This window comes from Dermacentor silvarum, chromosome 6 (assembly GCF_013339745.2).
Source record: "Dermacentor silvarum isolate Dsil-2018 chromosome 6, BIME_Dsil_1.4, whole genome shotgun sequence".
NCBI classification, from domain to species: Eukaryota; Metazoa; Arthropoda; class Arachnida; order Ixodida; family Ixodidae; genus Dermacentor; species Dermacentor silvarum.
Window position 1 is genome coordinate 67,406,792 of NC_051159.1, and position 21,238 is coordinate 67,428,029.

The 21,238-nt window shown below is 44.7% G+C and overlaps 2 long non-coding RNA genes across 2 annotated transcripts in view; one reads left to right on the forward strand and one right to left on the reverse strand.

The window, feature by feature from the left end:
* Positions 1–12,199, reverse strand: part of LOC119455547 (uncharacterized) — a 124,338-nt gene extending 112,139 nt beyond the window's left edge. The window contains exons 1-2 of the long non-coding RNA XR_005192981.2: positions 11,941–12,199; positions 3,516–3,685 (exon numbers count right to left, since the gene is read on the reverse strand). This is a non-coding gene — a long non-coding RNA (uncharacterized LOC119455547). The remainder of the gene's footprint in view (positions 1–3,515; positions 3,686–11,940) is intronic.
* Positions 1–21,238, forward strand: part of LOC119455545 (uncharacterized) — a 152,590-nt gene that overhangs the window by 121,306 nt on the left and 10,046 nt on the right. The window contains exon 4 of the long non-coding RNA XR_007467500.1: positions 18,235–18,334. This is a non-coding gene — a long non-coding RNA (uncharacterized LOC119455545). The remainder of the gene's footprint in view (positions 1–18,234; positions 18,335–21,238) is intronic.

The following is a 21,238-nucleotide window of genomic DNA, read 5'->3' on the forward strand; positions in this document are numbered from 1 at the left end:
CCTGCTCTTTCCCAAATTACCGATGCGTCAACGTAGATGATTCAGCAGAACTCGTGAAAAAATAAATTATGTAGAGCTCCAGATTGAAGGCACCCTAATTCATTCCTCGAGCAGCCACAGAAATTGCAGAAATGAAAATCGATATCGGAAAGCAATGTTTGATGCTTTGCAAAAGAAACAGGAATAAAATCCCAAAGCACTGTTCTTGAAGGTCGGATCTATTCATAACAGATCATTAGCGGGAAAAGGACCTAACTGGTGGGTCTCTTATGCTTTCATGTACATTTTATATAAAGTGGCTGGGCCTTCTAGTATGTAACCATGAGTACATATACAAGCTCACATAGATAGTTCCCTCCCTAATCGAACGTTTATACTTGACACAATAACATCACAAATAACCTCTATGCAAGAAAAGTCGCAAATTACTGCACGTGCGTCCACCATAGAAAATTCTTGGTCATGGCGAATTCTACTGGTCGATCTGGAAATTTTTCCCTCGAACAGTTTTTGCTGCGCGAATGAGAATGCAAGCTTGGTCGATAATTTTGCGAATTAGCATACTTTGTTGCTATACAAAAACGTTATATATTTAATCCACCAGAAAGTTAATAACTATTGTATCCAATCTAGCAAACGTGCAGGCCTCATCCCAAGTGGAATTCAACATAGACCATTATAGTTCACAACAAGTGATGCCTTGCTGCTCAAAATAGTAGGTTTCAACAATTCATGACTGCATGCGGAAGTAAAATTTTCATCCTCTTTTAACTAAAAAAAAAAAAAAAACGTTTAGCAACCTCTTATATTATACAGCACAGCAGCTTAACGGATTATGCCTTCACGAATGCTGATCATAAGATAAGAAAGCTATCTCATTGACAAAATCAATGCAATTGGTCAATATAATTTTCCGCAGTAGCACAATAAAAACAAAGCCTACAGACCACTACTGCAAACAGGAAATTTCTTATAAACAAAGCACAAAGCAACACAACAACAAATCTACCTCTTGAAACCAGAGCAGTCATGACGGCGTCGCCGAAGAATTATCCGATGACTTATACTAAAACTAGACGCCTCGTTAATAACTCAACCAGTGTTTTTTTGCGTACAGCAAATGTAACCCACATGACAAGAAGGATGTCAAGATATTAATAACTTGTACCGTACAAATAGGGCGCCGTTCTCTTATTTTTCTTCTAGTAGCGGCTGGTAAGAGGTGTGTGAGATCAGCAAAAATTATGTACAGATTACCTATTACTCACATGACTATAATGTAACATATCTGTACGAAGAAATTGGGAGTCCCATCGTCTCAAATGGCGAAAGTAAAAATAATCAAGAAAGCCGAGAAAGAGCGATATATTCAGGCTTTCACTTCCTGGATATATTAAATAACAGGGCAAAACTTTACCGTACTATCACATTAATACCATGCCTGCTCCTTCAGGACTGTGCTGTCGAATAATTATCTAGCGCATCCTGATACAGATATCCGAGGCAATAAACAATAGCCCCTCTCACTGCGCACGCAAGTAAAGAATAATTGAGCCTGGTTAGCTTCTTCTACATCAGCAAACTTACAACGGCGCTAATTGTGGAAAAGGTTGCCATCGGTTAAAATTCTTACAGCATAATCGGTATGTTGCGTAAACCGTCATCAAAAATAAAAAGAAAGAAAGAGAAGAAAGAAGGTAATGCCCGCGTCTGTAAACCATAATACGTGAGTAGTGGCCCTGGATGTCCTGACGGTAATTGCTTAAGCCTTGCCCATGCGTTCTAATGATTCTACTATGCACGAAATCATTTCATAAACACGCAGGGACTATATATGAAATTCAAGTTGAACAAATGAAAAAGGAGCTACACGACCAACACAATCGCAAACCTCAGAGGAATAATCCTAACAATAAAGGGTGCGGACACGCAGCCGCAATATGTATGCAAAACAGCACTGTATGCAGTGGTAGCCTACGCACAACGCATTCCAGTTGCACCACACAAAACCTGCCACGTGTAGATATGAATATGAACACTGATATTTACGTCGTATATTTTGCGTAGCGGTGTAATGCTCTAGCAACCGCGCGCGCCACATAAGTGCGATATTTTTTTTACATGCATTCGTTGCAACACATCGATATCTTGATTGTTTCACGGATTGGAAGAGTGGCAGCTATGCAAGCATGCACGTACTCGAGATGTTTTGGAAATTACTCTAGAGTTTCGTTCATTACCCAATATTTTCTGTGGTCGGAGAAAACTACCTGCTTCATTCGCAGAACTGACAGCAAAATTGCAAATTTTTAAGAATATATACACACAGGCAGACCAATTGGCAGAAAGCAGACCAGGAAATAAAACAGGATCCTGCCATAATGAATCACAACAATGTTTCTCTGCAAATTACGATTTTGTAGAACAGCACATTTAATAATCATGCTGTTTCATTTTCTTTTTCCTTTTTTTTTTAGCTCGTATAGATGTCGATTTTTTTTAACTGCGCTTGAACACTTCAAAACGTTCCGTGCATAACAAAGTTCTCTATTCTTTCTCTCTCTTCCTCAACGTGTTACCGTCCCGGAGGTACCCATCCGATCAATGTAGCACTGCAGCGCGTGCATTAAGGGAGAAACCGAATAATTTCAATGTGCATGCTTTGCCCGCTGCGCATTCAAAGTTTCCAGCATGCAATTGATAAAAAGCCACTCAGGGATGCGCTCGCGTTGACATCAAAATGGCGATTGCTTTCAAGCTGTCGCTGCGCAACGACGACGACGACAACGACGTACCGTCGCAGCAATAAAAAATGGCGATCGAGGCCATCATCACTCGTCCCCTGACAATTGAGCGGTTAGTGTCAGCTCCACGCCGGGGCACCGCCGACGGCCCGACCCGCGAGCATCCTGGCGGGCAGAAAATATGTGGCCGGACAACAGGATTCGATTCATTGAGCGTTTCGTAAGGGCCGCTTGTATCGAACCTTGACCAGTGTTTATATCCGCGGAACTGGCTTATAACCGTGGGAGAGCGAGAGGGTTCGGCGGGGAGGGCAGGCGGAGGAAGCGAGGAGGTCCGAGGGGAAAGAAACATTTTGTAGCAGACGCCGGCAAGCGCGTAGGCTTAAGCGCGGCTCGGCGGATATCGAAAGCTGTGATTACGGAAGCGGGTTCGAGCACCGATGAGGCCGCAGGGGCCGAATCGCGGCCTCAGGGCAATGGTCGGCGCGCCACGAGAGCGCGGCGGCAGGGCTGACAGGGATTCGGGCCGGCTACGCGTCGCGAGAGAGTCGTTCGGGGGGGCCCCGAGCGCGGAGCCCCAGCGATATCCAACGGAGGAGTTCGGACTTCCGGGCCTAACGGGGAGTGCCCGTCGCGGGCTGCGAGTCCGGGCTCGGTGTTAAAGCTACCGGAAAGGCAAGCGATCTCGCTTCGCGACACGAGCGGACACGGGGTGCGGGCCGTGGAGACGCGGCGGATAGGAGAAAAGCGACGTGCCCGTCGCGGCCTTACCTTGGCAGCGCAGCCATCTTGCGCGTCGTCAGAGCTCGAAGCGGCGCCACCATCGCCTCCCCGTTTCACGCAGAATCCGGGGTGGACCAGCGTAGCCCGCGTCGCCAGAGGGCGGGGAGGAAGGGGGAGTTGCGCCGGTGGCAAGGAGGACCGGGCAACTTTGAGAGAGCCTGGGGGAGAGAAAGAAAAAAAGGCGATGCGCTGCCGCGAGAGAACAGAGGGGGGATCGGAGGAGTCCCTTTCAGGGCGCCACCGCCAGGACTGCGTTCGGCGGCGCTTTACGCCGCAATGAACGCATAAAAAGCGGGAGAAAACTGTTTGAAGCGCCTTGGTCGTGAATAAGTGGTCCGTGGGGGGAATGCTTGTCGCTCGCAGCCTGAGCGCTGCGACGTCCTTTGACTTTTTAGCGGCGCGGAAAGGAAAAGTAAAATACTTCGATAAGGGACGCCGCGCCAGACAGGGGACGTCTCTAGAAGGAAGAGCGCGAAGGCGCCAAGTTGTGAATGATATGATGCGTGCGAGTAGGGGCATTCCGAGAAGCGCAGAGCCTGTCACTGACAGCCTCACAAAGTATCGAAAATAAGATATAGTTGCACAATTCAAAAGCCAGGGACAAAAAGAGCTCAAGGAACATGAAATTTAATGATGAATTAAGCACGTGACATTACTAATGCTAAAAGAATTTGGTATGTTGACCACATTCTCAGTGATCGGTCTTGGTGAAAAAAAAAAACTGTTATTGACGGGCATAGTTACTCCGATCAAGTTCTTTTCCATAAAAAAAAAAAAACAGCAGCGCACACGCCGACTTCCTACAGTTGACAAGGTATAGAAAGAACCACGATCAGGAGCCATAGCACCACCGAGTCCGCAGATTGTCGCAAATTTCTCGCGAGGATTTATATGCTAGGCCTGGATAAGCGAGTAATATTTTTGTACGTTCGGAGGTTACTAGTCGTACAGATTACCTAGTAGCAAGAGAGATGTCTATAAAGAGCATATATTTGGCTTAATTAATCAGCTCTTCCGAGCCTCGGCAAAGAAAGAGTGACATAGAACATAAAAAAGACAGCAAGCATTATTTAGTCGCACCCTTGTTGTAGCAGTGTATTTGTCCGAGTTCGATCGCAACGATTCTGAATCAAACGTATTTCATACGATGATGATCCGAGGTACTAAGCCATTGGCACATATTGTTGAATCCGGAACATAACCTAAGAGTGAAACTAACTGCGGAATGTGCCGTGTACTCGGTGCTTACAGCATCTTTCATAGCGGTTTCGCGAAGGTTTCTCGTGCAGGACGCCTGCCAACAGAAGATGCGCGCCCGTTGGTCTGCGGAATGCCATATTCGGAGTGAGCCGAAGTCTTACTCAGCACACGTGTCCCGAACAAGAAGCCACAAGGCCAGCGGGTGCCCATTTGCGGCTTCCCGAGTTCTGTAATCACCACAAGTGTGTAATTGCACTTGGAAGAGAGACAGGACAAAGCACTGCGAAGGAAACCCACCTCTCGGCAACGAGGAAATACCGAACGTGTCTCCAGTGAGATGCCGTTAACGACAGTTGGCTATTGTGTCCTCTTTATTGCCCGTGTCCTTGAAACGGCAATGTCATCGACTTAGTATTCCTTTGTTGGCTATTTTTGGCTGAGTTGATTTTGCAAGAAAGATAAAAAGGTTTGAGAGAGGGAATTAATTAGTTTTGTTCGGACAGCTATCGGCCACACAGCGAAGCCAGATAGCTAAATTCATGCACCCATCCCCATTTTTATATTTTGTTGTTGATGTTTACAGTACTTCTACGCAATCGTAGAGTGAATATGAAAGCTGCCGAGGTTCATTGGAAGCGCACTAAGCGTACAACTAAGCGAAATGAACATGTCTTGGTAAATAACACTCCCAAAGTAACAGTAATAGCGACTTGCGTATTGCACAGCCCTTCGTGTTATTGGTGTATCGATATCATTATACTTGACAAAATTGGGATATCACCAAATGATATGTCAGCACCGCCGTAAGTGAAAAATCTTAGCTCAGCATATTAAAGCTTGTAACTCTCTCTCTCATGAGTGTTCTCGGTATATCGATATCAATATACTGATAAAACATGGGATATCGCTTAATGGTATTTCTGTGCTGCCACGTATTTCAATCCCAATCCAAGGGGTTGCGGAAGAAGTGGCTATCACTTGTCTGAGCGTAGGCGATGTTCTTAATAAATACTGGCTCTTGCTGAATAGTTATGATTCTGATGACATTGTTTGCTGATAAAAAAAATGTAAGCAACTAATCAATGGACATTAAAGTTATTTTGTCATATTTTTGTCGAATGCTCAGCGGACGTAATATACATTCTACTACACAACAAGGTTTGATGAAAGGTTCCATATTTCTAAGGAAGTGGTTATGCAATATCTGCCGGTTCACCTAAAACATACTTAATACTCGATATGCTGTTGACTCATTGTACGGATGACATGCTATACTGGAGTGTATGCGTAACAGGAAAGTATTCAATATTTCAGGTCGTTCACCTTTGTCTCCGAAGTGTCAATTATTGTACTTTAAGCAATACTGCCACACTGAACAAAGTGCTGATTCATGCAGCGCCAGACGAAGTATTTCATAACATTGCGCGCCTTTAAAATCTGATCAGGTTACAGATACATCTTGTGCCCGTGCATGTCAATTCTTAGCATAACGCACTGTTGGTGTAAGAATTAGGTAGTCCAAGTTTTGAGAAATTCCTACATGTTGGGGAATGCATTTTTCTATACGCGTGTTTTGTTTGCGGCTCCTAATCTACTCTTTTCATTTTGAACAAGCACACTACGGCTCCTGACTCATTCTGTGCGTATCACAAGGTTCGAACTAGACACATGTCACCACTGTAGGCTGCGAGCCTTGTTCATTGGCGGAAATGCTTGCAGCACAGAGAAAGAGCTTGCAGAGGCATAAACTCTGGGAAAATAGTTGGCAAAAGCCGAACGAGAAGAAGCAAATTACGAAAAAGAAACTCTATCTCAAGGACAACGGTTCTGTAGTTGTACAAGTACCAATTTACCCACATGAATATACGGTGAACGCGCGCAAGCATCCATCCATGCCGATCAGTATCGCAGAAAAACTAGCTTGTTATTTTACGCCAAGTCAATGGAACCACATCCTGCTCCGAAGAGGTATGACCGTATATGGTTTAATTCAGCTCACGCATGACTTTATGCAATTTCTTTAAAAAGTAATTATTTTCCCCTGTCATGTTTCTTCACGAAAATTTGCTTATTTAAATGAAAACGCCTCCGCCACAATATATGTATGTGGTATTCTTTCGCTCAGATTCTGTGAAGTTTGCTCTAGGAACTCACGTCACTATGTCAATCACCGCGTGACCGCCACAGTGACTCGATCGCCTACGAAGAACGTCCCAACCTCTATCTGTAGTTTCTTTATTCTCTGGTGTACCACGTTTATCCCACTGTTCAAGCACCTCTGCTCACGACACAAGTAAGCAGCCAAGCAACGTGTGGCGTCAGACCATTCGCCCGTCTTCTATTTCTTGCACACCACAGCCATGCAAAGCTACGGGGCAAAAAGACATCGCCATATACGGCCGGCTCCGGCCAACATTAGAAGTCGCGTGCTCCCCATGCGATCCATCTTGCTTCTGCACATTACGCGTCGCCACTGATGCTTGTCGTCGTTGTCGCGTAGGCTTTCTTCGCTGCCGGAGGAAGACGGAACGAGAGCGGCAGGACGCGGGCCGAAACATGGATGGGCGCGCGCGCGGCTGAGAAAGAAGATGCAACGAGCAGCCGCCCAGCCGACACGAGCCTCGGCAATGCTGCACCAGGGTCACCTGCAGCTACGGAAGGATTCCTGCCGCTTTCGCCCCCCTCCACCTCGCCGCCTGCCCGGAGCACGGCCGGCCACTGGACGTGCGCTGCATTCTGATGGTGGGTAGGAGGAGGAGGAGGAGGGCGACATAAGGCAGGGCGGCCGCCGAACAACATCGGGGAGGGGGCCACTCTACCATCGTCCAAGAGGCACGGCAGGAGGAGGCTTCTCTCCTCTCCCCCTCGTAGCCCGAGGCCCTCTTTGGACGGACGGCCGTCCATCTGCCGCTGTCGTACTCTGCTCGAACGGGAGACGCTCTCCTACCGTGAATGCCGTGGGGCCCCGTGGCACGTTTCGGGCACCGTCGTGTTCGCGGCATCGCCGTCTCGGACGAGCCCGAAGCGAGCGGCGTCGTGCCTGCGTCGTGAGACGCTGGGAATATGCCTGGCTGCCTTCTTTCTGTCTACAACGGTTTATCCTCGTTTTGTCCTTGGGCTTTGTGGCTTTGTAGCAGTTTCCTTGCGCCTAAATCTTCGCTACGCCTCCCTTCCCGCCTCCTTTCCTCTGCCACCTCACCCAGCCCAGTTTTCGCTCAGAGCTGCACGCTTTTCCTCCTCATCTTTTTTTTTTTTTCTTTCTGCAGCTTTTGCGGTACGATTATGTCACGTCAATCACTCGCCCTTGTCTTCCTCCCGCTTTGTTTCTTTCTTGGCCGATTTCTGACTTAAGGTGATAGAATATCCAATAACGCTTCTCAAGCGGCCCTTTCTGCCTCTATGCTCAGACCCAGGGCACAAAGTGTTTACGAGATGTTTAGCAAAAGTGACGCCCAGCCAGCTGTAAAGAACAGTGATCTATTGCAGCCATCTTCTTCTTAAGTTAATCCACGTAAGGCCACTAAGAATACAACGTATTTATTTATGTCACGGTGCTGGAAGCCTTTTATTATGATATCCAGTGCTCTGTCACTTTGATTCAGTTCTAGCTGTCCCGTTCGCTGTAGAACGGCTGGAGCCCAGGGCCCGAAACATTCGCGTACAAGGTCACTTATTGTACATGCGGTATACGCATGGCTTTCTGTTTCAGTTTGTTCTTTCGAATTCTCTCGAATGTTCATCGAAACATTTCTCTCTCTCTTTCTCTTTCACTTCTACAAAACCTGTCCTAGTGCACTCGTTGATTTTCGCTTCATTAGCACGCCCAAGGTTATCGAAAAATGCGCCGAGAATTTAAACCTCGCTTACTGAGCGGCGACAGCCTTCCTTGGAAGTCGTCACTTGCTGCTCAATTTTTAATACTCTACAAACTTTGACGAACACAATTCCATACAATTTTGAATGTGCGAAGTTTCGGTTTAATATCCAAACTAGTGATAACAGTGCACGAAGGCGCGTGTAATCCTTTCAATCGCCAATTAGTTCTGTCATTTGAATGTTCAGTTTCTATATACTTCTTGCAGTTTCAAAATTACAAAAAAAAAAAAAACGTACAGCTGCAGACAGATTAAGAATTTTTCCATTCTTTAGTGTGTTTTGTCAAGTTGGCAGAATGTGGACTGCATGCGAGAAGAGGAATGTCAGATACACGAACATAAACGATTTCATATCTAGCCTACCAGAAAAGCACTGATCCAGCCACTTCAAAAATATGACTGATGTAATGCGTGAAAAAACATTCAAAGAAGTGAACCCGTTACATGATGACATGGCTGACAGCGATAGCGAACGTTTACCTTTCAAAAAGTTTTACTAAAGCACCTCATATATTTTGAAAGCTTCAGCACAGGTTCAATCGGAAGTGTCTCGAGATTGTACGTCACAAGATTTATTACCGTTATTTTCATCAGCACTTTTGCTTTTCGTGCACAATATTGAATTGTGAAGAAGAAATGCGCTCCTTGTGTACTTATGTGTACGGCCACATGTTGACCTACGCTTCATGCCTATTTAAAATGATTGACCAACAAGCCCCGATTGCCAGCCTCACAGGCAGCAGCATTGATGACTTGTGTTTCTTTTATGTATTTGAAGAGAACGGCAGAAGTTCGTCTCCTAGATTGGACGCCTTATATCGGATCGCTATCAGAATACTTCGTTTCAGGTGTGCTTCACCCACGACGAAATATGCAACAGTGATTGCAAGGGCATCTCTAGCTTTTAAAGCGTATCTTTCTTTGCCTGCTACCATGTGTTTCGCGTGGCTGCTGTTCTGTCGGAAAGAGAAAAACTGTATAGACTTAACAGCAAATATCAAGTCAATTGATATCAGCAATTCGCGACAGTGACATGACAAAACCCGAGAAATAGCGGATACATTTTTGTACATATATGCGAAGGTTATAAGAACCTACAAGCGAACAGGCTTATGCAACTATTGTATGCTGACCAAGTATGCTGATGATAGTTATGTTCATTATTATATTAATTTCCTGCATAAAGTCTGATCATATAATATCGGCTCGCAGGCATCCTTAAAGCAGACAGATCTGTTAATGACATTGTCAATTACAGTCAGCGGGTCCTTTGATTTAATGCGTTTTCTTTTATTTAACCATTCAGCATTTGCCACTGCTCCTTAACCACTTCTCCGGAACGGGTATGTCCCGCTAAGCACGATTCCTACATAAAACATGAAGATATAATGACGCGTCACAGATATCTCTAAATCCCAGTGATCCGTTAATAGAATGGTTAATTATATTTCACACTAAACAACTGTATCCTTCCAAGAGGAACCCCTGAACACCGCAAAGCTATATACGACAGCTTTCTGCTTTACCCAATAAGGAGCGAAACAATTGACTTAATCTAGGCACCTCTCCGGAAAAACCACTGAGGTTGCCTTTTATTATATATGCACATATACCTTTTTTTAATTGAATAAACGTCATTCTTTCTCTCTCTCTCACGAATACTTTTATTTACGTTACTTTGATTTATCCATTCGGTATATGTGACTGGGAGAGTTAAGGATTATCTGTTGCATAAAATGAAAGTAAACAAAAATTGTACTCGTCGCCGTTATTTGTAAAGTATTTAATTTTCCGCTGTACTAAAGCTTCGCTTCACATATAGATTCCAAGATGTGCGCTGAAACTACAGCTCACAGTTGACAAGAACTTTATTGAAAGGTCCCGAGGAAGAAGATTGATCAAGTTGGTGGCTCCGCCCACGACGGAACCGGGAGGTGGCACTACACATTTTTTTTTTTACGAGACATTAGTCTACTACTGTTCACCCTTGCCTTCCTGACTCCATTTTCTTTCTTTTCTATCATCTTTCATACCCTCTTCTCTCCTTCCCAAGCGCAGGGTAGCCAACACGAAATATCCTCTGGTTAACCTGCCTGTCATTCCTTCACTGCGATATCTCTCTTTCTCTCGAACGGGCTACGCCAAGTTAGAATCGCTCAATCGTGGTTTGACTTGCTTGCACACACTTCCTTCTCTTAATCATCATCACTCCTGTTCTTCTCCACTCCTTTCCACAGTGCTGAGTAGCAGGCGTAAGCAAGCTAGCTCAGGCCGAACCTCCCTGATTTTATACAAATTTAGGAAAGCGCCTTCGACCACGTTTGACAAACTTGACGATCGCCCTTGACAGAGGAGAGAGAGAAAACTTTATTCAACCCGGTTCCATGTCCGCAGCTTAGGACAGAGTAGAGTATCCCAGGACACTGACCCACACCGAGTCAACACTGAAAGCTTTGGACGCGCCGCTCTGATACTTAGAGACTTGAGGATTCTGTGACCGGCTCTCGAGGTTGTAGCCCGTCGCATCGCATTTGTGGGGGCACATTTTTTCTCGATATTTTTAAAATCTCTTCTCTACTTCTATCACCTTTTATTCCCTTTACCCAATTCCCCAGCACAGGTTAGTCAGCCCTGGCGACCCTGACTGTCTTTCCCTCTCTTTTTTCCTCCTCTCCATATCAGAGTTAAGGAGGATAATACACATTCAGGTAGCCTTAGAATAATTAATAAAGCAAATAGATATCATCAGTTCACGCACCACTTCTTACCAACTAAGACTTGTACAGCCCTCCCTTTGACAAGTGTTCCCTTCTATATTACCGTTCGTCGCAAGGCTTTATTAACGGGCAATGATACGAAGCGAGCGTACTGAGGCAACCAATGAATCGTTCCCGCTCATTTTATGACCCCCTACTCGTCACGTTGATAGCTCTTTCTGTGCGGTAACGAAGCTGTAAATGTCGTTGTGTTTCTCAACGCATCATCGAGCACTACGTTGGAGACACACACACAAAAAAAGCACGTATACAGGGTGTATAAGGGATGTCGGTGCAATGCTTCGCGTGTTTTCGATTGGGTTGAGGTCACTTCGGTTTCCGCTGCCTTGGCAGCAGTATTCCGATCAAACGATTCGCTCGTTCGCGCTGGCGTCACGGAGATAAGCGCCACGAGCGGACGAGTCTCGGAATGAAAAGCGCGTCGCCGTGGCCTCCGCGTAAATCGACGTGCCAACTATACGACACACGTCCCCAATGAAAGAGAGAAAGAGAGCGAGCGAGAGAAAGGAGAGAAACTAAATGAAAGGTTTTTTTGAGAGAGAAACTAGAAACGCAACTGACCTCTCAGCTGGACAGCGTTCTTGGAGACGACGTCATCTACGGGGTCTCGTCGCGTTCTTCCCGACAGCGTTGGGCTTTAACCCGGCGTTGACTGTAACAGTGACCTCGAAGACGTTGAGTCGGATGGCAGTCGCGGCCGGCTGCAATTGCGGGGGCTGCGACGGCGCGCGCCGGGTCGGCCGCCGCTGTCGTCGTCTCGCCGACGTTCGTTCCTTTGCCAACTCCTTGCGCGCAGTGTCTCCAAGGGTGAAATACCGAAGGCGAGTGTGGGGTGCCTTTCGGCGGCGACGCGAAGGAGAGCGGGCGGCGCTCGCTCGCTCACTCCCGGCATGGAAATAAATATTTGTTCTTTCAGGAAGGGGGGGGGGGGGGTATTTAGTAAAGCAGAGGAAAGAAAGAGGGGAGCAAAACGGGCGATGAGGAGGGGGGGGGGGGGAGGCAGGTGAGGAAAGAAAAGGGAAGGAGGAGACCGGAGGAAGGAAAAGATACACAAAGTCAAAAGACAGAACGAGAAAAAAAGAAGCATCTGGTGGGAAACGTGGCCAGAGCGGACGTGAATTGCAGCATCCACGAAAGACCCGAACAGCGCACGCGAACTGGAAAAAAAAAAGAAAGTCTGAAAGAAAAAAACAGCACGAAAACACATGGGCGACAATATAAAGAAACTCATAAGCTGTTGAGTTTTCTTATCTCTGGCCGCAGCACGTGTGTGCGCGTGTAACCATACGTATAGTTTAGGAGCGTTTTCTTAGTTGTGAGTTTTTCTTCTTCCTACTTTCGTCTTGTATTTTCCGTTGTCGTCACCGCGCTCGTCTCCACTGGACCGAGAAGCGAGAGGTGGATGGGTGAGGGAGGGAGGGAGGGCGTAGGCGGTAAGAAAAGGGGGGGGGGGGGGGCAAACTGCTATGTATTAAATCTAGGAACGCAGAATGGAACTAGAACGGAGCTTTCGCGTACAAGCGCAGGGCGCGCGCGCATACACATACACACACATAAGGGAAGCGGAAAGACGCAAATAAACAACGAGGCTGGCTGCATCAGGTTATCACGAAGTTTGGTGGTGGAACTGAGGCATTTCGTTGGCACGGCGGTGTGACGGCATCGGCGCGCGCCGTTCGCTCGCAGGAGCCGCAGAGCTCGGAAACCGGAGGGCGAGCACCATGCGCGAAGGGTAGGTGCGCTTATGCGTAATTTATTTCACCGCCGCTGCGGATGGTGTCGCCGGAAATATTGGTATGCATGTATTCAGACCTGGCGAGAGGTTCTCCCCCGATGCGCTTCCCTGATTGCGCCTACGCACCGCCGTCTGGGTCCGACGAGAGAAGTGAAAAAAAAAAAATGTATAGAAGCGAAACTAGACGAAACGACAAGAAACGACGTGGCGCTTCGTTCTAGCCGAGCAGCGCGGGAAGACTAACCTTCCTTCCTTTTTTTTTTTTTTTTTTTTTGTTCTGGGCGACTGGACAAACTCGCCGCCACGCCGAACGCCCGTGCGCTGACCACGCTTTGTTTGGCTTCTTACACTTTTGTGGGCGAATCCGTCGTCTCGCAGTCATTAGCCGCCAACGGTGTACGCGAAGCGTAAGTGGGAGTTGTCCACGCACTCGGAGAGCACGTTCGCTTTTTGTCACTGGCATATCTACGCACGGTTTCAAGAAAAGGCGTATCTGCCTGTAACCGATACAATGAAACAGAAAGAAAAACAAACATCGCGCAAACGGGAACAAGAAGAAAGACACGAACGCAGCAGCTTCCCTTTTCTTGTCCCGTATTCATACTGTTCTTTTCTTCTTGTTTACTTGTTTGTTTGTTTGATTTTTTTTATGATGACCGCGCACCAACTAGCTCACCTTTGCACTCTGCTTCATCGTCCCATACGTTTACGACTGTACGAGTACGAACAACCGGGCGCTTGTTTGCCAGCTCTTTAAAAGCTATAGTTAAACTCGTCCAGCAGCGCGCGTTAAACGGCGTGTGTTATGCTTAGAATAACTGGAAGAGACGACAGAATACGCAGAGGCGAACGTTTTACACTTGTGCTTGTGACCAAGAGAGATTGAACGTAAACTTATTTTGGGTCTCAATTGGCTGGGCCGCAATCGTTAGAAAAAAAAAGCGTTTCAAGGAAAGGGAAACAAAGGATTGGCCAGTGTTTTGCAGCGCGACTTATGTGGCCGTTCCTGTTTGAGTGAATTAATGAATGAATTAATTTCACTACTAACTAAGCATCACTATGAAACGAATGCTGGAGTGTATTACAAGTGCTTGAAAGAAAGCAAGAAACTGGCCACGCAACGCATTCCTCACATATTACTAAAATCCCAGATACCCCCAATATAATATTAAAAAGAGGATGACAGAATGATCCGTTCGTTGTGACGCACTCTATATACATAGAAGTGGCGCAGCCACTTCCTGTCAAACACAATTTATAGGTTCACTGCAGGCGTACGTTTCAGACACTGTGGAATATGCTAAGAAAAAAATAAAAATAAACGAGCGTGCCCAGAAGCTTGGTTAAAACCACTAACGAGTGTTTTTAGCTGCCGCTTACTCGGCAACTAACTAATCTAGTTAGTGGCGCGACACGTGCTTTGCCTCTTCTTTATTGCTTCACGTCGTGCCTCGCCAACGTGGCGCCTCTACCTTTTCGTGATTCTTCTTCTTATTATTATTATTAATATTATTAGTCATGCAAACATGTATTAACACCGCAAATAAAAGCGGGCTAGCAATTGTCAACGGACACCACGCTTACCCGCTTGAAGAACAGATAAGAAGCTGCTCAAACATCCCTGGCACTTCCCGTAATTCTACATGCGTTTAAGCTCAAATGTAATATATGCTACACCGTTGACTCATGTTCACTCTTTTGTCCATTCTTCTCTCTTCGCACCTCTCTTAACATTATGCAGTGCATTTCTTCTTTCTTAGCTTCAAGTTAAGGTTTCCAGTCTTCCAGTCTTCCTTAAAGATTTTTACCGCCAGAATGCACTTGTCGTACATTTTTCTCCTCAAGAATTTTCAGAGGTCACGCTCATTAAGGTAGTCCGTCTATTCTGGCCTGTCACTCGCCGCGGCGTCTCAATGGCTATTGCTTTCTGCTGCTGACCGTGAGGTCACGGGTTCAATTTCTGGCACCGGCAACCGCATTTTCATGGGGACGACATGCGAAGGCGCTCTTCGATTTAGGTGCACGTTAAAGAACCCCAGGAGGTTAGAATTGATCCTGAACTTTACATTGCGGCATCTCTCATAGATCCAGTGTATAGCTTTGGAACGCCAAAACCCCCCAATGGACCGTTCTGACCAACCACGGTGATCTCTGTTGAGTAATTTAAAATTTCCTTCTTGGTTTCAGGATCTTACCTTTATGAAAAAAAAATGCTTTCTTATCTGTGTTTGGCTAGCACCCCAGAACATTAAAAAGATAATCCTTTCAAGTCTCACAGCATGTTTTTTTTTTTTTTTTTTGCTATCTCTGTAGTGCCACGTCCCTATCGCAAGGCCATGATGACGTCTACGATCAGAGTAAAAAGGACCAAAGGTGGGCTCAGAGGAGTAATTGTACTTTCGACAGCTTGCTTGTAGTAAAGTGTCTTCGTTTCTACCGGCTTTCGGTTACTTCTGTTTAGTAGCAGTGACTACGTGGCTTCTAATTCAACGCACTAATTCCCTATCTTCGTGTTGTGAGAGTTTTTTCAGCCAGTCTCGCAGAACGGTCACGTACCGTTAGATAAGCATAAGCAACAAAAATCACTAAATAAAGTGTGCACCTCACTTCTCGTATATTTGGCGCTGTCGATAACTTGCATTGAAGTTGTATGAGTGACGAGAGTGTACTGGCGCTGTGGTCATTAAAATCGTATATCGTTAAATAGTAGTGAAATTGTGCATCTTCAAGAATCAGCGGGTTCACCCGTGGCACGTGACCACTCATTCAGTTCCGTCGCAACACATAATTGACCGTGATAAATTTATTGAATTATAACGTGACATGTACAAATTCCACAAATTAACAATCAAACATTTAGTGCTGGGTGATTTTGTCAAAAAGCCTGCTTGAACGGACATTTCGGTACAATTGTATAAATATGCGCGTGTAAAGAGGTCCTGGGTTTCTGAACAGAAATGGAATCTCTAACACAAGCATCTTTATCGCCCAAGGCAAGAAAATTACCGCAGAGATTTAAAATAATTAACCTTCTTTTTCGTGGTAAGATTTGAAACGGAGGTTTGGGCGCAGAAAAAGCCGGCTATACCGGCTTTTTCTGCATTGCAAGAATCTCTTAACTCTATTCGTCCAATTCGTCTAAAACCAATTTCGTGGTATTCCACGCCCTCAAAAAATTCCTTCGGACTTATTAATTCATATCAATAATGCTCCCATACCAGAAACACGTCGTGCTACATTTCTAGGTGTGATCGCTGACTCAAATTTTAGGTTTAATCATCATGTCACCTGTATAGTTAACAAAATTGGTTTTGGAATAAGAGCACTTGTCAAAACACGACCACTTTTCAATTTAGATACGTTACTCTCAATCTATTATGCATTTATACACTCCATATTAATTATTGTATCACGTCATGGGGTAGTACGTACAGAACTCATCTTTCTAGGCTTATCTCTATGCAAAAGCAAGCACTAAGAATCATCACTTTTTCTTCATTTACCCAACCATCTGCGCCATTGTTCCAGTAACTGCATATCCTGCCCATTGAGGGCCTACATAAGTTTCACATCCTGGTTTTCCTTTTTAAAGCCATTAATAGATATGGATGTGTTAATTTCCTTCCTGAGGACATAATTACTAACAATAATATGACGCGTTTTGCTCTGTCAAACAATTTATTGTTACCAAATGCACGGACTAATTACGGCAAGCAAACGACTACTTTCCTTGCCATATCAATTTGGAATAACCTATCTCCTCCGCTTAAGTCACCGATGTCGTTGTATAAATTAAAAAAAAGTTAAAGCAGCATGTGTTTGAATCCTTGAATACTTAGTCATTCTGTATTGAACCTATCCCTGTATATTTGTTTCTTCTGTTGCTTTTTATTTATTAATTTTTTATTATGTTTTGTTTCTTTTTTTCTACTTTTTGTTTTCTTTTTTGCAACTCGGATTGTTGTGTATGCCCTTTTTAATTATACTCTATTCATGATGCTGTAGGAGGCCCTAATTGCAGTTTCGACTTTTGGGCCTCTTTCTGTATATACGCTATGAAACATGTAATACAAATATGAAAAAAAAAACACGAAGCACGAGCAGCTTGTAGGAACATAATAAAAAAAACGCATGCAAACTACTGTTCACACAGAATTTATGGTCTCTGTCCCCAAGGATATCCCGTAGAGCCTTGAAAGTTAATCTTTGTTCGTTGATGCCTGACCAGCGCCCAATCACTTTGTTCACAGGGAAAGAGCGCTTATCTAAAATGTTCATTCAGACGACTGCGAAGTATTTCTCGCTGCTGGTCATGTTGTGGGCTCTCAGTGAGACAGTGCTCAAAAGAAGCTTTTGTGCGTCAGCGTGGGAACTATGATGATGACCGGAAGTAGAATAGCTCTGTAATCTTAAATGGCACTACTCGATGTGCGAATTTTGTGTGTTGTTGCGAACGATGTGCTAATTTGAACTTCATGTGAACTCTGCGCTACCGCGTTCGGCCCTTTGTTTACATTTTATGCTGCTGTTTTATCTCGTTTGTGTGTTTCGTTTAGCCGGTCTATCTTTGATATGTTCTGTCTACGTATTTTTCGCTTGTTTAATCATGCACTCCTATTTTCATATGTACTGCTTGCCTAAAAAATAAGGATCACATCGCAGGCATCACCCATGATGCCAACCTCTTCTACACACATGTTTAATAATAACAAATAAAGAATAGGTGTAGTGGCGGGATCCATCTTGCTATCTTAGATGACTGGAAGTGTACGAAGCGTACGAAGTGTGTAGTCACCGCTGAAAGGGAAGCATCTGTAATTCTTGTGAGCGAGAGCCTTCTACACGTGAACAATTGTCCCGAGTGTAATTGAAAGCTTTTGGGCATGTTTATTACAGGATTAATGCATCTCACGTTACAGCTCGCGCACATTTTATGTGTTGTGCTTGTAAATCTTGAATTACGCCGACTGCCAGGTGAAGCGCCTTGACAACACGTTAAGAAAAGACGATTCATATTAATATGCATCTAGGGTCGCTGCAAACCACGCCGTTTTTTTGGGGGGCAAATAGTAACATTTTAATTCAAAAACTCCTGTACTGGTTCCTCCACTTTGTTCCAGTTGTCTGCCATTCCTAGGTGTGTTATCAGCTCGGTAATGGCTTCTACGTGCTTGAAGAGGAGTCCTCCAGTCGCTCTTCAAGGTGTGGCAATGCATACAGGTGTGCGTGAGTTTGGGCATGCTCACCTGGATGGCCTATGAAGTAGATGAAGATGAGCTTCCTCAAAAAAAAAAAAAAGAAAATCGGAGAGGTATATGTGTAGAAAAGCATACAACAAGCAGGATTTCTATGGATTATGTATGATCACAAGGTTAGTCCGAGAACTGATTACCACTTCTTGAATCCCTTATATTCTCCTGGTAGTGCTCATTCAATAGTAACATAAATCAAACGCGAATATTTTTTCGAAGCAGACTGCTTAGAAGCAAATGTATCTTTCTTTTGTTCAAGGAATGGTTCAAGGAAAGGGGAAAGGGTTACTTAGAGTAAAAAACATGGGGCAGGGTGAACAGAAGAAAACGGATACGAAGATGTACTTCTAGGTGTACAACCAGCCAGAGTTGGCATTCTTTTGAAGAGAAAGGTTTTTTTTTTTTTCCTGCAGTGGACATAAAAAAAGGCTGCTGATGCTGCACATGATGATGATAATGATTGCGATGACAACTTTGTCGATATGTCACCGCTATTTTTGCGCTCGGTGCATTGAAATGTCTTTTGCATTGCACAACTAATTTCATTCTCTCAACTATTCCTTTGTAATTTATTTGAGTTTTTGAGAATCAAGGTAGTGTGCAATACAAAAGTTATGCAAAGCAGTGAGTGCTGCATGTGGCAGATATGTGAAGAACCGGCAGCGGAGCAAGCTTCACCTTTTTTAAATCACGCAGGGGTATCTTTCGTGCTCATGGTCTATCGTAATTAATAAAAAAATAAAGTCTTTCAACGAAACGCATGCACGGCATTATTCCGAGATAAAAGAACAGAAACAGCAGCTCCGCGCCAATTTCGACAAATTACTGTCACGGAAGCACTTTTTGTTTGCTTATTCCAGCCGCAGCGCGCCAAATTGTCTTTTCCCCGACCGATCTCCGCGCACAGCAATAAGGACGGCCACCTAAATATAGAACCTGTCATATAGTCCTGTCTCTGGCGAACAGATGACCATAAATCTACCGTCCATTCTCATTACGGCAGCAAACAAAAAAAAAGAAAAATAAAACAAAACGAAAACCTTGCGATGACGAGCACATGAAATGGGATCTAGGTTAACGATCAGCCCAGGAGATGAACAACGTCGTTGATTGATTTCACGGAAAGATGCGTGACAGCCTGCTCGCCTGTCAACGTGGGGGGAACTCGAGAATCCCTGTGTGACGACAGCGCATGGTTACCGTCTGCGTTATTATTTTTTTTTTATCGAAACATACTCACCAGGTATGTCATGTAGAGTATTTCGACTGCGCTCCTTATATCACGCATGTTTAGAAATGATGATTGTGGCACGCATTTGCCTTCGTTTAGTTTGCAACAGCTTTGTACGCTCAGAAAATAAAAGCGACTTTTGTTTTGTATCGCCATAAGAACGGAGGTGGCGGGTGGGGTAAGACGTGCACGAGAAGTAATGAGCTATCGTTAACGATGTCTAGGGAACGGCGATTTGTATTTAGTGCCACATACTAAATTGTCGGTTCTATGCTGGCATGCAGGAATGACAATCCATTTGGGACAAAAGATTGCTTGCCTAATTACTTCGTGGTTCTTTTCTTCTAAGGAAAGGGGCACTGGATTTGAAATTCGTAGAATTAGAAGAGCATTTCACCGCACCGCGAGGAAGAAAGCAAACACTTCCTGATAGTGAGATAAAGCTCAAGTAGATCAGTCTGTGAATGCCTGCAGAACGGCCTGAGTTTCTAAATAAATGGCACAAGGAGCATGTGTAGTCTCACAAGATAATGTTGTTGAGAAAACATAAATTGGGACTGTTCGCGCAACGAAGCATTTCGCGGCTACACAAGCACGTTGATGAAGAAATCTTATTTTGTAATGTATATCATCAATCGTTTTATCAGCTACAGAAATCAGTCCGTAAAGGTAAAAAAAAAACTAGACTTAACGAAATAGGTCATGTACTAATTTAGCACGTTGTAGGCTGTAGCGCATATGATATGATGGTAACAGGGTAGGTGAAGAAATATGTTTACATTATAGCGCATCATATTTGTCTGTTGCTCCAACACCGAATAAGTCAAGATATGGCATATATAAAGTCTGACGGCAGAATTTGAAACGCGTAACGTGCATGCCCTGGAATAGCACAAGCAGTGATACAGGCACCAGCACCTGACCAGAATAAGCAGAGAATTCGATAAGCGAAATGAAAACTGGATTATGATAATGAAACAATTCAGAAGTCAAAAGTTGTGTTGACGTTGAAAGTGCACATTTAAAGGCGACACACTGCGTTTGTTATTAAGCGCGTATTTACACCCGCTGCTTATCGGCATGCCGCAGTTACCTGAATTGCTCTAATTTTCTTCAGGCTTTAGTTATCGTCAAATTATCAGTCTTTTGTGAACGAACTATTTTACTTTTTTGAGTTAACCGCTCTCAATTTTCGAGGGAAGCTTTACCGGAAAGAAACGTCAAATTGACGCACTGTGCCGCCATTAGGTGACGTTATGGCTGCGTTGCTTCTGAGATCAGTGTGGATTGCTATTGCGTAAATATTTGGGGTTGCGGAGATGGTGAGAGTACCCCCACCAGCCTGCAACCACAAACGTGCCAAGGGGCAAAATTTAAGCGTCTGTTCACACCTTTCCACTTTGCCTTCCGCTTGTGCACGTCTGTAAGTCATCATTGTGAGCACAGTTTGAGGTCATAGGTAAATTCAATCGTCTTATATAAACGTAAATATATTGCTTCAAATGATATGCTTGTCTGTTGTTCAAGTCCCTTACAAGCACGTGTTTGCGGTCTGCAAAAAGGGGACGCTTGTACTACGGTCCCAGGTCTGAGAGGCGTGGATACGTGTGCTCGAAATGATGAATGCTTGCAGCCTGCTTG